This window comes from Poeciliopsis prolifica, unplaced genomic scaffold, assembly GCF_027474105.1.
Source record: "Poeciliopsis prolifica strain line A6 unplaced genomic scaffold, Auburn_PproV2 SCAFFOLD035, whole genome shotgun sequence".
NCBI classification, from domain to species: Eukaryota; Metazoa; Chordata; class Actinopteri; order Cyprinodontiformes; family Poeciliidae; genus Poeciliopsis; species Poeciliopsis prolifica.
The window spans coordinates 3,149,270-3,160,996 of record NW_026562410.1 but is presented as its reverse complement, the minus strand read 5'-3'; positions in this window follow the sequence as shown (position 1 = coordinate 3,160,996).

Genomic DNA, 11,727 nt, shown 5'->3' with positions numbered 1-11,727 from the left:
GTCTGAGACATTCACTGAGCACATTGTCTGTTGAGGCTTTGTCCCTGATGTATTTATGGATCTTAGTTGTTTCATCCTGGACAGTGGTTCTCACACTCACTAGTCCTCTGCCTCCTTCCTTGCGGCTCGTGTACAGTCTCAGGGTGCTGGATTTGGGATGGAACCCTCCATGCATGGTTAGTAGCTTTCTGGTCTTAATATCTGTGGCTTTTATCTCCTCCTTTGGCCAGCTAATTATTCCAGCAGGGTATCTGATTACTGGCAAGGCATAGCTGTTTATCGCACAGATTTTGTTCTTGCCATTGAGCTGGCTTCTCAGGACTTGCCTTATTCGTTGGAGGTATTTAGCTGTGGCTCCTTTCCTTGTGACCTCATCGAGGTTGCCATTTGCTTGTGGTATACCTAGGTACTTGTAACTGTCCTCTATGTCTGCTATTGTTCCTTCTGGGAGTGAGACCCCTTCTGTGTGGATCACCTTCCCCCTCTTTGTGACCAGCCGACCACATTTCTCTAGTCCGAATGACATCCCAATGTCAGTGCTGTAGATCCTGGTGGTGTGGATCAGTGAGTCGATGTCTCGCTCACTCTTGGCATACAGCTTGATGTCATCCATGTAGAGAAGGTGACTGATGTTGGCCCCGTTTTTGAGTCGGTATCCGTAGCCAGTCTTGTTGATAATTTGGCTGAGGGGGTTCAGGCCTATGCAGAACAGTAGCGGGGACAGAGCATCTCCTTGGTATATGCCACATTTGATGGACACTTGTGCAAGTTTTTGCAGTTGGCTTCAAGGGTGGTTTTCCACAGCCTCATCGAGTTTGCAATGAAGGCTCTCAGAGTCCTGTTGATGTTATACATCTCTAAGCATTCAATGATCCAAGTATGCGGCATTGAGTCATAGGCTTTCTTGTAATCAATCCAAGCCATGCACAGGTTGGTGTGTCGGGTTTTGCAGTCTCGGGCAACTGTGCGGTCTACGAGGAGTTGGTGTTTGGCTCCTCTGCTATTTACACCGATACCCTTCTGTGCCGTGCTCATGTGTTTATCCATGTGTTTGCTTATCTTGGCCGCTATGATGCCTGACATGAGCTTCCAGGTTGTGGAGAGGCAGGTTATTGGTCGGTAGTTGGGTGGGACTGGACCCTTTGATGGATCCTTCTGGATTAGGATTGTCCGCCCTTCAGTTAACCATTCAGGGTGAGTCCCACTTTGTAGCAGCTGGTTCATTTGGGCTGCCATTCGCTCATGGAGAGCAGTGAGTTTCTTTAGCCAGTAGGCATGGATCATGTCAGGCCCTGGTGCTGTCCAGTTTTTCATACCTGAGACTCTTTCTTGGACATCTGTCACAGTGATGGTTACCGGGGCTTGCTCAGGGAGGTTGCTGTGGTCCTCTCGTAGAGAGATCAGCCACTGTGCATTGCTGTTGTGGGACGCCTCCCTTTCCCATATGCCTTTCCAGTACTGTTCCGTCTCCAGCCTTGGTGGGTCTGCTCTGTTGTTATTGTTACCCTGCCATTGAGAGTACACCTTAGCTGGTTGAGTGGAGAAGAGCCGGTTAATCCTTCTGGATTCATTCTCCCTTGTGTATCTCTTTAGGCGGCTGGACAAGGCTTGGAGCCTCTGTTTGGCAGTCTCGAGTGCTTCAGGTATGGGCATCTGCCTGTACTTTCTGGGTACTGGTCTTTTCATTGCACCCTTGTGGAGCTCTGACAGTTGGCTCACTTCCCTCCTTGTTACCTTGATTTTAGCCTCTAACCGTCTTTTCCATGGTGGGTATTGGGTCTCATGGTTGCTCTTATAGCCAAGTATCTCAAGGATCACTGATGCTGAGTTGTAGATCAGCTCATTGGTTTCTGTTATGGTGTTGGTAGGGATCGTTCTCAATGCTGCATTCACATTCTCAATGAGACTTTCAGATGGTACTTCACTCAGCCGTTGTAATTGGCGCCGGGGAGGCCTGGTTGTCATTCGGGTCATGATTCTCTCTCAGGTCAGCAGCTGTCTCGTTCAGCTCTGTTTCGCTCATTGGGGCCGTGTATCCCCTCACTGGGTGGGGACTTGTAGTTAAGTCCCCACAGTCCTGACATCCGGGTTCCTCCCTTTTGCCGTAGCATTTGTGTTGTATCTCGTCAATCTCAAGTTGTGATAGCAGTTGCCGTTTGCGGATGTTGGAACACTGAGCTACTAGTTGTTTAGCGCTTAGTGTTGACTGGGGATGTCGAAGTAACCATTCCTTCCCCAGTCTTTGCATGTAACCTCTCTCACTAGGGTTACTTGAGTAGTAGCATTCCAACAGATCCACATTTTCATCTCTCGCCCATTTCCGTCTTGTTCCAGTAGCCCATTTGTCATCAAGGTGCTCTGGTTCCCCAACACCTGACGCAGACCTTGTTTGGCCGGGCGACGTCTGAGCCGGCATGTTATGCAACTTAGTATCTCTCATGGTATGAGGTAGGCAGTAGCTTGAAGGGTCTTGCCTAAGGACCCAGACTGGATTCGAACCCTGCCCTCTCGGGTGATATACTGATGCCTTATGTATTGAGCTATCCAGTCAGCTATATATATATATATATATATATATATATATATATATATATATATATATATATATATATATATATATATATATATATATATATATATATATACTGCTCAAAAAAATAAAGGGAACACTCAAACAACACAATATAACTCCAAGTAAATCAAACTGTCCACTTAGAAAGCAACACTGATTGACAATCAATATCACCTGCTGTTGTGCAAATGGAATAGACAACAGGTGGAAATTATTTTCATATTTATTTCATTCATTCAGATCTAGGATCTGTTATTTGAGTGTTCCCTTTATTTTTTTGAGCAGTGTATGTTAATTTTTTTTCCCCAAATAAAGGTTCCAAAACACATTGGTGCCAGTAAGTGCTGCAAGCATATGCTCAGCTTTTCTCTTCATGACTCAAGTTTAAGCATTATTCGGGAGCTTCATTTTGAAGTAAAAGGTCACGCTTCAACACATAATCACAATAATAAAATCTCTTAGCCTCTTAAGAAACGACTTACACATAACTTATGAATTATTTAGTATGTTGTACAGCCTTCGTAGACCAATAATGAACTGATAAATGTTTTAGTTAAAAGGCAAAAACGGAAATGAAAGCGACAAAGTTTTTGTCAAATATTGATCTGCCATCAATAAATAAGAGCCTAATAGCTGTCGTTTAATGGCTTTTTAGTTATTAATGAAGAGTTCTCAGCTGTAATGATACCTATTAATAAATATTTGAAGTTGGGAATCGTATTGCTACAGTGGAGTGACGACCTCCTCTTTGCCCAGTTACAGCTGAAGACAGGCCCTACATGCACAAGTGGAGTGAGTATAGAGAACAGGAAGATGGGACTTTTAGAGTAAAGTGGAACATATTTATCATTTTGTGGATTTGTAGAATTGAGGTTAAACTAAGTTTTAGAATCTCATAAAGATAATTTGTTATGGCCAATGACTCTATGGCTCTAAACAGCTTTTCTAATGTCTGTTTGCATGTCCCACCAAGTGGGATCCTGGTTTCCTCCAAAGTGTGAGAACTCTAAAAAAAAACAACATGGCACGCGCATGGCTTCAGGACTGCGCGGCTTTTCAGTTCAGGCTTTTCATCGCCTGTCTTTACGCCCGACAACCAGAGACAGACAGGCGACGGGGGAAGCGAAGGTGCACCAGGCTCTGTTGACACGATTCAAAAACAGTGACAGAGCAGCACTGACGTCTGCTGCAGAATGGGGAGATGAAAAACCTAAGGGCCGTTGGGAGGGAGGGGAGATCTGTTTGGGTTGGACCAGGATGCTGAGTTTGTCTCTGAACTAAACTTCTTTCACATAAGTGCAAATCATCAAAGAGTATCGAAGGCCCGAGGAGTTAAGAATACGGAGAAAGTACATAAGTGACTGACACTGTTGATTTGGCGCCTTCTGCTCGTCTGTCTACGCCTGTTTGCCATCCAAGATGCCGCTGGGAGGAGGGAGAGGGAGCGTGTGTCGGTCACATGACTGGCAAAGAGTGGAGATTTCCAAAATGACTAAAACTATTTAATGTGGCGGTGTTTTTTTTTTTTTTTTTTTTTTTTTTTTTTACGTGTTATTCACAAAGCACTGAGAATGTTCTCCTTCCCTTTCAATGCAGGAGAACAAGTGTTGGAGCCTGTGTGTGGCGCTCTCCCACTTGGATGACAAACAAACACAAATACAAAGACGCATGGGCATAAAAACACAATAGGAAAGTCAGCTAATTTGTTTATTAAGCATGTAGGAATTTGAAGACAGCAAAATGTCAGAACCTCGTTTTGTGGCCACCTGTGAGTTGTCACTTTGTTTCATGCAGCTGACCCCATTGACTCTGTTAGCAGCTGGGGAACACCTTGGATCCCTCCTGCCCGGGCGCTGACTGTACATGAAGCTCCGCTGCGCTCCTCTGCGCTCACATGTGGCACCCAGGCCCTGATCTTGGCCCACGCTGGTTCTGCTGGCTCTCAGGCCCACGCTGTTATTTATTTATTTTTCCTCTCTCTTTCTGCACTCGTAGGAGAGCTGATGTCATAAATTAGACATCGCTTGCACGTTGTAATAATTAGAAACCAGCAGGGCGTGCTAATCAGAGACTCGGAATGAGACGTGAAGTTGAAGGGATGGAGCACATGCCAGGCTTCTGCATGGGTGGTGGCACCCAGGATGAGTCAAATCTGCCCAATTGATGGGCCTGCGTGAAAATTAAGTGATTTTATTGAGGGAGGAAAGGAGTCGTCACCAAGCTACTCTGCAAAAACACAACATCTTCCTATTTATAGTCTTGTTTTTAGTGCAAACACCTTAATATACTTAGTATACAAAAATTTTATTTTGTTGTAAGTGAAAAAAAATCAGCTAGTAGAACCAATACTTTTTCATCAATTATTTACTTAAAACAAGCTCCTACAGCTTGCAGAGAAGTTACTTGTATGTTATCTATGTGTTAATTTGAGTGTGCTAGAATATTTGCTTTGCAGTCAGTAGTGTGTCAAGTAGCTTTGCCCCGAAGTGTTTCAGCTTCCCCAGATGCATTTTAGACATTAATATTTCAGACATGATCTACAGAAAGACCTATTTGCTGATTTTCCACAAATTATTAGGCGACACAACAGAAAAATATTGTAATTCCAACCTGCAAGGGTCCACTTTGATTGCGTTTTATTTTCTAATCCTGCCTCATACCGTAATGGCATTTTGAATAAAAACCCACCAGCTGTTGCACCCAAACTTTATAAAAAGCTTTTTAAAATTGGCCGGCTTTCTCTCAAGTTTCTGGGTTATTGTCATAGTCCACAAACTTTGAAACAAATGTGAAGCTGCATCTTTAGGAAAGCAATTTATTTATTTTCCTCACTGTCACCATGAGAAGAAGGACATTTGGATACGATGTTGAGCAGCGACTCAGAGATGGAGACTTGAGCATGACGCTGGCCAAGAAACTGCTGGAGCGCCGTTATCACCGTCCACAATGAAGATAAATTTTAAGACAGCATTGACGGATGTTGACTAAAGAAAGCCGCTGTCCAAATTCAAGTCCTTCATGCTTGACTCCAAATTTCCATTTGCTCACATGGACAAGAGAAATTCCTCCTCAAAAAAGAAGAAGAAAAAAAAACAAGTTTGTCTTCAAATCCAAGTAGGATGTCTGGAGGGGTCATGGTAAACCTTTAAAACAACAACAACAAAAAACACCATATAAACCGTCTGGCGTGTGGTGTTACCATTATGCTGCCAGTAATGCCAGTGGAGTTGGGTTGTAAAAATTAGATGCATTATGGACTGGAGACCTCAGAATCCTCCAACTTCAACTTAAATCAGCAGATATATGATGAAAATGTCCAACCACACAGGACTCCTGAAACATGTCAAAACGCTTGTACGATATTTACTTCATTTTCTCAGTGGCAGCAAGTCATTCACTTTTCTTCAGGATCTTTGGCTCTAGTGCCCTTTTATTTGAAAGTGTGAAAACCGAAAAGTAGGCAAAGAGAGAGAGGGAAGACCACTGGGCCGGGAATGGAACCTGCGACCGCCGTGTCGAGGACTCGGGCCTCGTCGAGGACTCGGGCCTCGTCGAGGACTCGGGCCTCGTCGAGGACTCGGGCCTCGTCGAGGACTCGGGCCTCGTCGAGGACTCGGGCCTCGTCGAGGACTCGGGCCTCGTCGAGGACTCGGGCCTCGTCGAGGACTCGGGCCTCGTCGTGTGGGGTGTTGCTAAACCCCAGCGAGTCATCCGTAGCGTCCATACTGGATGACGGTGACTACTTCATTGAATAGTCCCGTCCTTATCGCTTCACTCCTCGCTCCTTTATTCCGTCGTAGTGAGGGAGCTTCATCTGTCGGAGAACGTTTTGTTATTACAAGGCTCCTTGTGAAAACACATGGGGACGTAGTGCCTGTCGCAATTAAAGTCGCCACTACAAACAGCCGACAGGGCGGAGCTGGGCTCGCTGGGGTGGGGAAGGAGACATGGTTAGTTAATATCAAACACCAGCTTTGGCACCTACTCCATATTATTTCTTCTTTAGCTGAGCGTTTTTATTTCTGGGAGTTCTTTTTTGTGTTTTTTTTTTTTTTTTCACGAGACTATAAATCTAAATCCGAGGGCACAGGCTGTGATGCAGTAAATTACACAAAGGGAAAACGCTTTGTGTTTTTGAAGTTTGAAGTTTTCTCCCTCAGATTATAATTTTACAGCTGCATGTCAAGGTGTAAATTTAGCACCTGTAATGAGCCGCTGCCGCCGTAGAAACGCCGTCGAGCAATACATGGCGCGCTTCCTAGTAAACGCAGAATTGCTCAGCAGCTTCGAGTAATTTCCAGCGACATCAAAGCAGGAGAAACGTCTGAGTTCTTTCGAGTGTCTCTTTAGCACGAGCATGTAAAGGCATGCTTTTATTTATTTATTTTTTTAAATCTCTTTGAAAGTTTTAAGAGTTCGCTTTTTACAGTTTCTTTGCTATCAGTTAACCTTTTGCACGTGAGGTCAAAACATGTCAACTTCTCTTCACAAATCGTCACAAAGCCTAATTTCCTCACAGATTGTTGTGTTACATGTCTTGTCGAGCCTCTTGAGCGCGCACAAACACGCGCACAGCCGAACACAGACTCTGCAAAAAAATTTTTTTAAATTGCCTGCAGGATTACCGAAGCCCTTCTTCTCAATGGTTTCTCCTTGAGCTGTTGTGGTTTCAATTAGTCCCTTGTCAGTCGAGTGTCTACTACAGCTCTTTCCATAAGTGACCTGAGACATTAAAAGCCTCATTTCAAAAGGGGGGAAAGAAATGAAAATCCAACAAGGTTTAAGAGGCGAGTGAGTCTCTAGTTAATTCTTACAAGAAAAGCTGTTTTTGACTAGTTTGAGATTTTTTTTTGAGTGTGGAAATGTTGACACACATATGGATTATCTCCTGCAGTACAGTGTCAGAACAGAACATACAGTTTGGCAATATCGCAACGCTTGTGAGATATTGTGAGTTCATGAACTAAAGTATAAATAATTGTCTCACCGTAAGCCTGAGGATCAAGCTAATACCATTAGGACGTCCTGTACTTTTGGATAAAGAGCATGTATCTAAATTCAAAAGAATAAATAAAAAAATGCGTACTTTGTCAAAGACATAGTTATTAACTGAATAGCACAATTTGCCTCTAAAGCACATGCCGTCACTAACTTTCTATCGGTATTTAATCCAGTAGGGACTGGAGCAGACCCTGCACTGGTGGCCTTCACATCGCACTGTCACAACTTGTGAAACGTAACAAGCTGCCAAAACCGAGAGAAACCTATTTCCAACAAACAAACCATGATCCAATGACAAAGCCCTGAAGAACTCCAGGGGCGGGAGGGGGGAGACAAAAAAGACTTGTTGGAATCAGCCATTTAGTGGTGCAGAAATTTGTTTAAAAGAGGAGAAAATTCAAACAACTGCAAGTATTTTACAGGTCTTGTCAACCAAAACAAAGTCAGCGCTGAAAGCAGACAGCAAGATGCTAATATAAGTCTACAAAAACCCTTCAATATCGTTATGAGACACACAGCAGGCCTTCGCTATCATTGGTGAGAAAGTAGCAATAGTGGCAACATGTGCAGAAATCAACTGGTTTTTCATAGATGCTCACAGAGATGTTTCTCCAGGGCTGACTGATGAGCTGATGACCCATGAACATTTCTCAGTCAGCATTTAATAATGTCACGTAAATAAACACTTTAAAAGACACTTTAACAAACACCTGTGTGTCTTATTAAGTGGCTGTGCAAGTCTGTAGAAGACATTTAACACCTCAGATTGATAGATACCTCAAACAACGCTGGAACTATTCAGCAGCGACTACGGCATTTATATAAATAAAACAAAATTCAATTGTAATAGCCACAAGCCAAACACTGACAACTAAACGAATAACACTTGGGAAGTGTGTAAGCAGATGTTCTGCTTTTCTGGAAGAGCACAAGTTGGATCGAGCTCCCGACTGCTTAGACAGGAAGGCTGCAGCCTCGCTGAGCTCCACGATCATGTACAACACAAGAATTTTCCACATGGCAGATTAACTTAACTCCTTCTGCTCTCTAACAAACTCCCCCGGTTTTCTGAGGAATCACAACCAAAGCCCGAGCCTTACTCCCCCCCGACCCTCTCCGCTCGCTGGCACGTACCTCCAAGTCCTACAAGGCCGAACATGCATGCATCAGCGTCTTTTTTTGTGCATGTAGGGGGGGGGGAGGTTAATTTAGCTCATACCCTCTGATTTGCTCATTCTTGGCACCGACGTTCAGTTGGCCTCTTTTACAAGAGGAAATCTGCGCCTGCAATTTTTTCCGGCGCAGCATGTTCAAGGAGATGAGCAGTAGCTGGAAGCATTTACAGATAGGTGAGAGTGACTCACCCTCTCATTGATGGAGGATGTCTTTTGCCAAACTTTACCGTTAAAAGTAGGTTTGAGGGCGTCACTTTTTTTTGCTTCGACTTGCAGAAGTTTCACTTCCTTCCATCCCCCAAAGCACTGGCCAGATATTTGCCGTGATAAAAATCTGGCAGCAGAAAGAGTCACATATTATGCCAAACAGGCTTTAACAACACCCAATAACAAGAATCTGCAGATGATGGACAGAGAAAAAAGAGAAAAAGAAAAAGATATATATCAAATCTCAAGTTGCTTTCAAATGAACAGATTGATATTAAATTCTTTCAAACAACATATGATCCGCAAATGTGACAGTTTTGTTCACAAACTGAATTGCTGCAAACGGAAATATCTGGAGTTGGACCTCGATTCGCTCATTTAGGTTTCAGGAGCTTATCTGCAGGAATCTGAAAAAGAAAAAAAAAAAGAAAAGAAAAACCTAACATCTGAATTCAAACTGTTTTTTTTCCCCCCTGTTTGGCTTCCTGCGTTCAGATTTCTCTGATCTAGCACCTTGAGCACACACACACACACACACACACACACACACACACACACACACACACACACACACACACACACACACACACACACACACACACACACACACACACACACACACACAAACACACACACACAAACATGATTAAAGTGAAGCTCTCCTGCTTTAACTCTGTTCTATAATTTGTCCCCGTCAGATCGTAGACGAGCAATGTTTTGACATGAGATCTGTGAAAAATATCGGTTGACTCTGAAAGGAATGAAAACATATAAGGTGGAACTTTGACTACGTGTAATTTGGCTTGTGTAAACTTTCAAAGTTTCTTAACAAAAGGAGCAACAGGTTTCTGTACAGCCACAGATAGAAGATAGGGAGCTTCGTTTGTTGCTTTTGCTCATTCAGACAGTGTGGTTGTCTTTTTCGTTACCATGCCTTTAACCATGTTTAAATATAGTTTTATAGTTTGCAAAATGAGCAAATAGAGAATATCTTCAGAAACCTTTCTTTATTTGACATCGTGATGCAGGGAACTTAATGATACGCTCAGCGCCAATTGCTATCCCTTTAAATTGTTTCATAATTGTCAAAAATGACATCCATAAACATTTTATTGCCATTTTATGTGGTGAACAGAAATAAAAGTGTGCATAATAGAGAACTGCAGTGACAAGCCTTGCTTGTTGTTGTTTTTTTTTTTTTTTAATAAATGAAAATCCAAAAATATTGCATCCCGTGCATTTGTGTCCAGCCAACACTTTGGAGAACTGGACTGAAACTTTTTGGGCTTGTTTTTTTTGCTTCAAAAGCAGATCAGACTTGATCAGACTGAATGGAGATCATATTATGTGAACATTTTTCTAAAGAGCTCAATGGGATGAAGGGCTTGACTTTGACTACGCCACTCTAACGTGAATACGCTCTCATTCCTACCAGGCGATTGCAGTTCTGGCTGTATGTTTGGGGCGACTGCAAGGCGAACTTTCCCCTTAGTCAAGCGTTTTGCAGCCTCTAAAATTGGATTTCATCTGGAATTGGTGAGTGGTGTGAGTTTTCTGCCACGCATAGCATTGTGTAGCCTGGTCAAAACCAAGTCTATTATTTCACTCAATCGTCAATGTTTGCCCGTGACGTATGCAATACGCAAGTTCTATTGTATAAAGAACCATCCTCCACTGCAAAGAGAGAAGAAGAAGAACAGAACGGCTACGTTCACCTCCTCTGTTGCCATTGCTAGAACTATTTGCAGACAGACTACAATTCTAAAACAATGCAAAAAAATAAATAAATAAATAAAATTAAAAAATCGCAACATTGTTGTTCACGACTTCTCCTTCTTTTCACCTATTGGCCCGAAAGAAATTCTACCAGAGGAATCAAAGTCAATGGGAGAAACCCCAGCGAAGCGAGATTTGAATAGAGTGGAAAAGCGTTGGAAGGCAACAGCCGGGTAAAGCAGTTTACATGAGACCAACAAGTTCAGTTTTAGTCTCATGTAAAAGTAGAAGAAAAAAAAAAAAAACGTTTTCCGAATGTCTGCTGTCTTTCCAAGAGTGTCTCTACTCTTGCCAGTCTCACTTAAAGCTGGGCTCACACTGTACGATAATCTACGCTGCATCTTTTATTCATGATGTGTCTTTTGGACCTTTCTGTAGTGATCCTGTTGCTCAGCAGTCCAGAACCCTCCATTGTGCAGTTTGTCTGGATTTACCAAATTGAGCTCAGATACTGAGATATGTCGAACTCCTGCACAAAATAATAATAATAAAAAAAATCTGTCCAAGCTTCAGGGAATCTTGTCAATTCCCTCCCATTCAGCTCCTCCATTGTTTGCTCATAAAACTTCCATTATGACTATGTAGCATTGCACTTTGGCAGCTATTATTTCCATTACAAATACCTTGCAAACTGCTGGCAAACACCAAGGGCTTCAGAGATATTTTATTTGACATCCTGAGAATCACAATGAGTTACTTGAGGGTTGGATGACAGTACGGGTCATGTTGTGCATTAGATCTTCATATGGCTTTAAATCCAGCACTGACACCTTGTCAGAGTAGATGTGGAGTTACTTACATCAGGATCGCTGATCAACAATTTCCTGTTTCAGACACCGGATCTTTTCTGATTTATTTTTTTTTTTCCAAGTAGGGACTTTTTTTTTCTTCTTTGATGCATGATTAAAGTCAAAGAGACATGATTTAAAGTCATTGTTATTCCAGCATCAGATTAGTCAGGATGTTTTTGATTAAATTCAAACAAAAGGGAAGGGC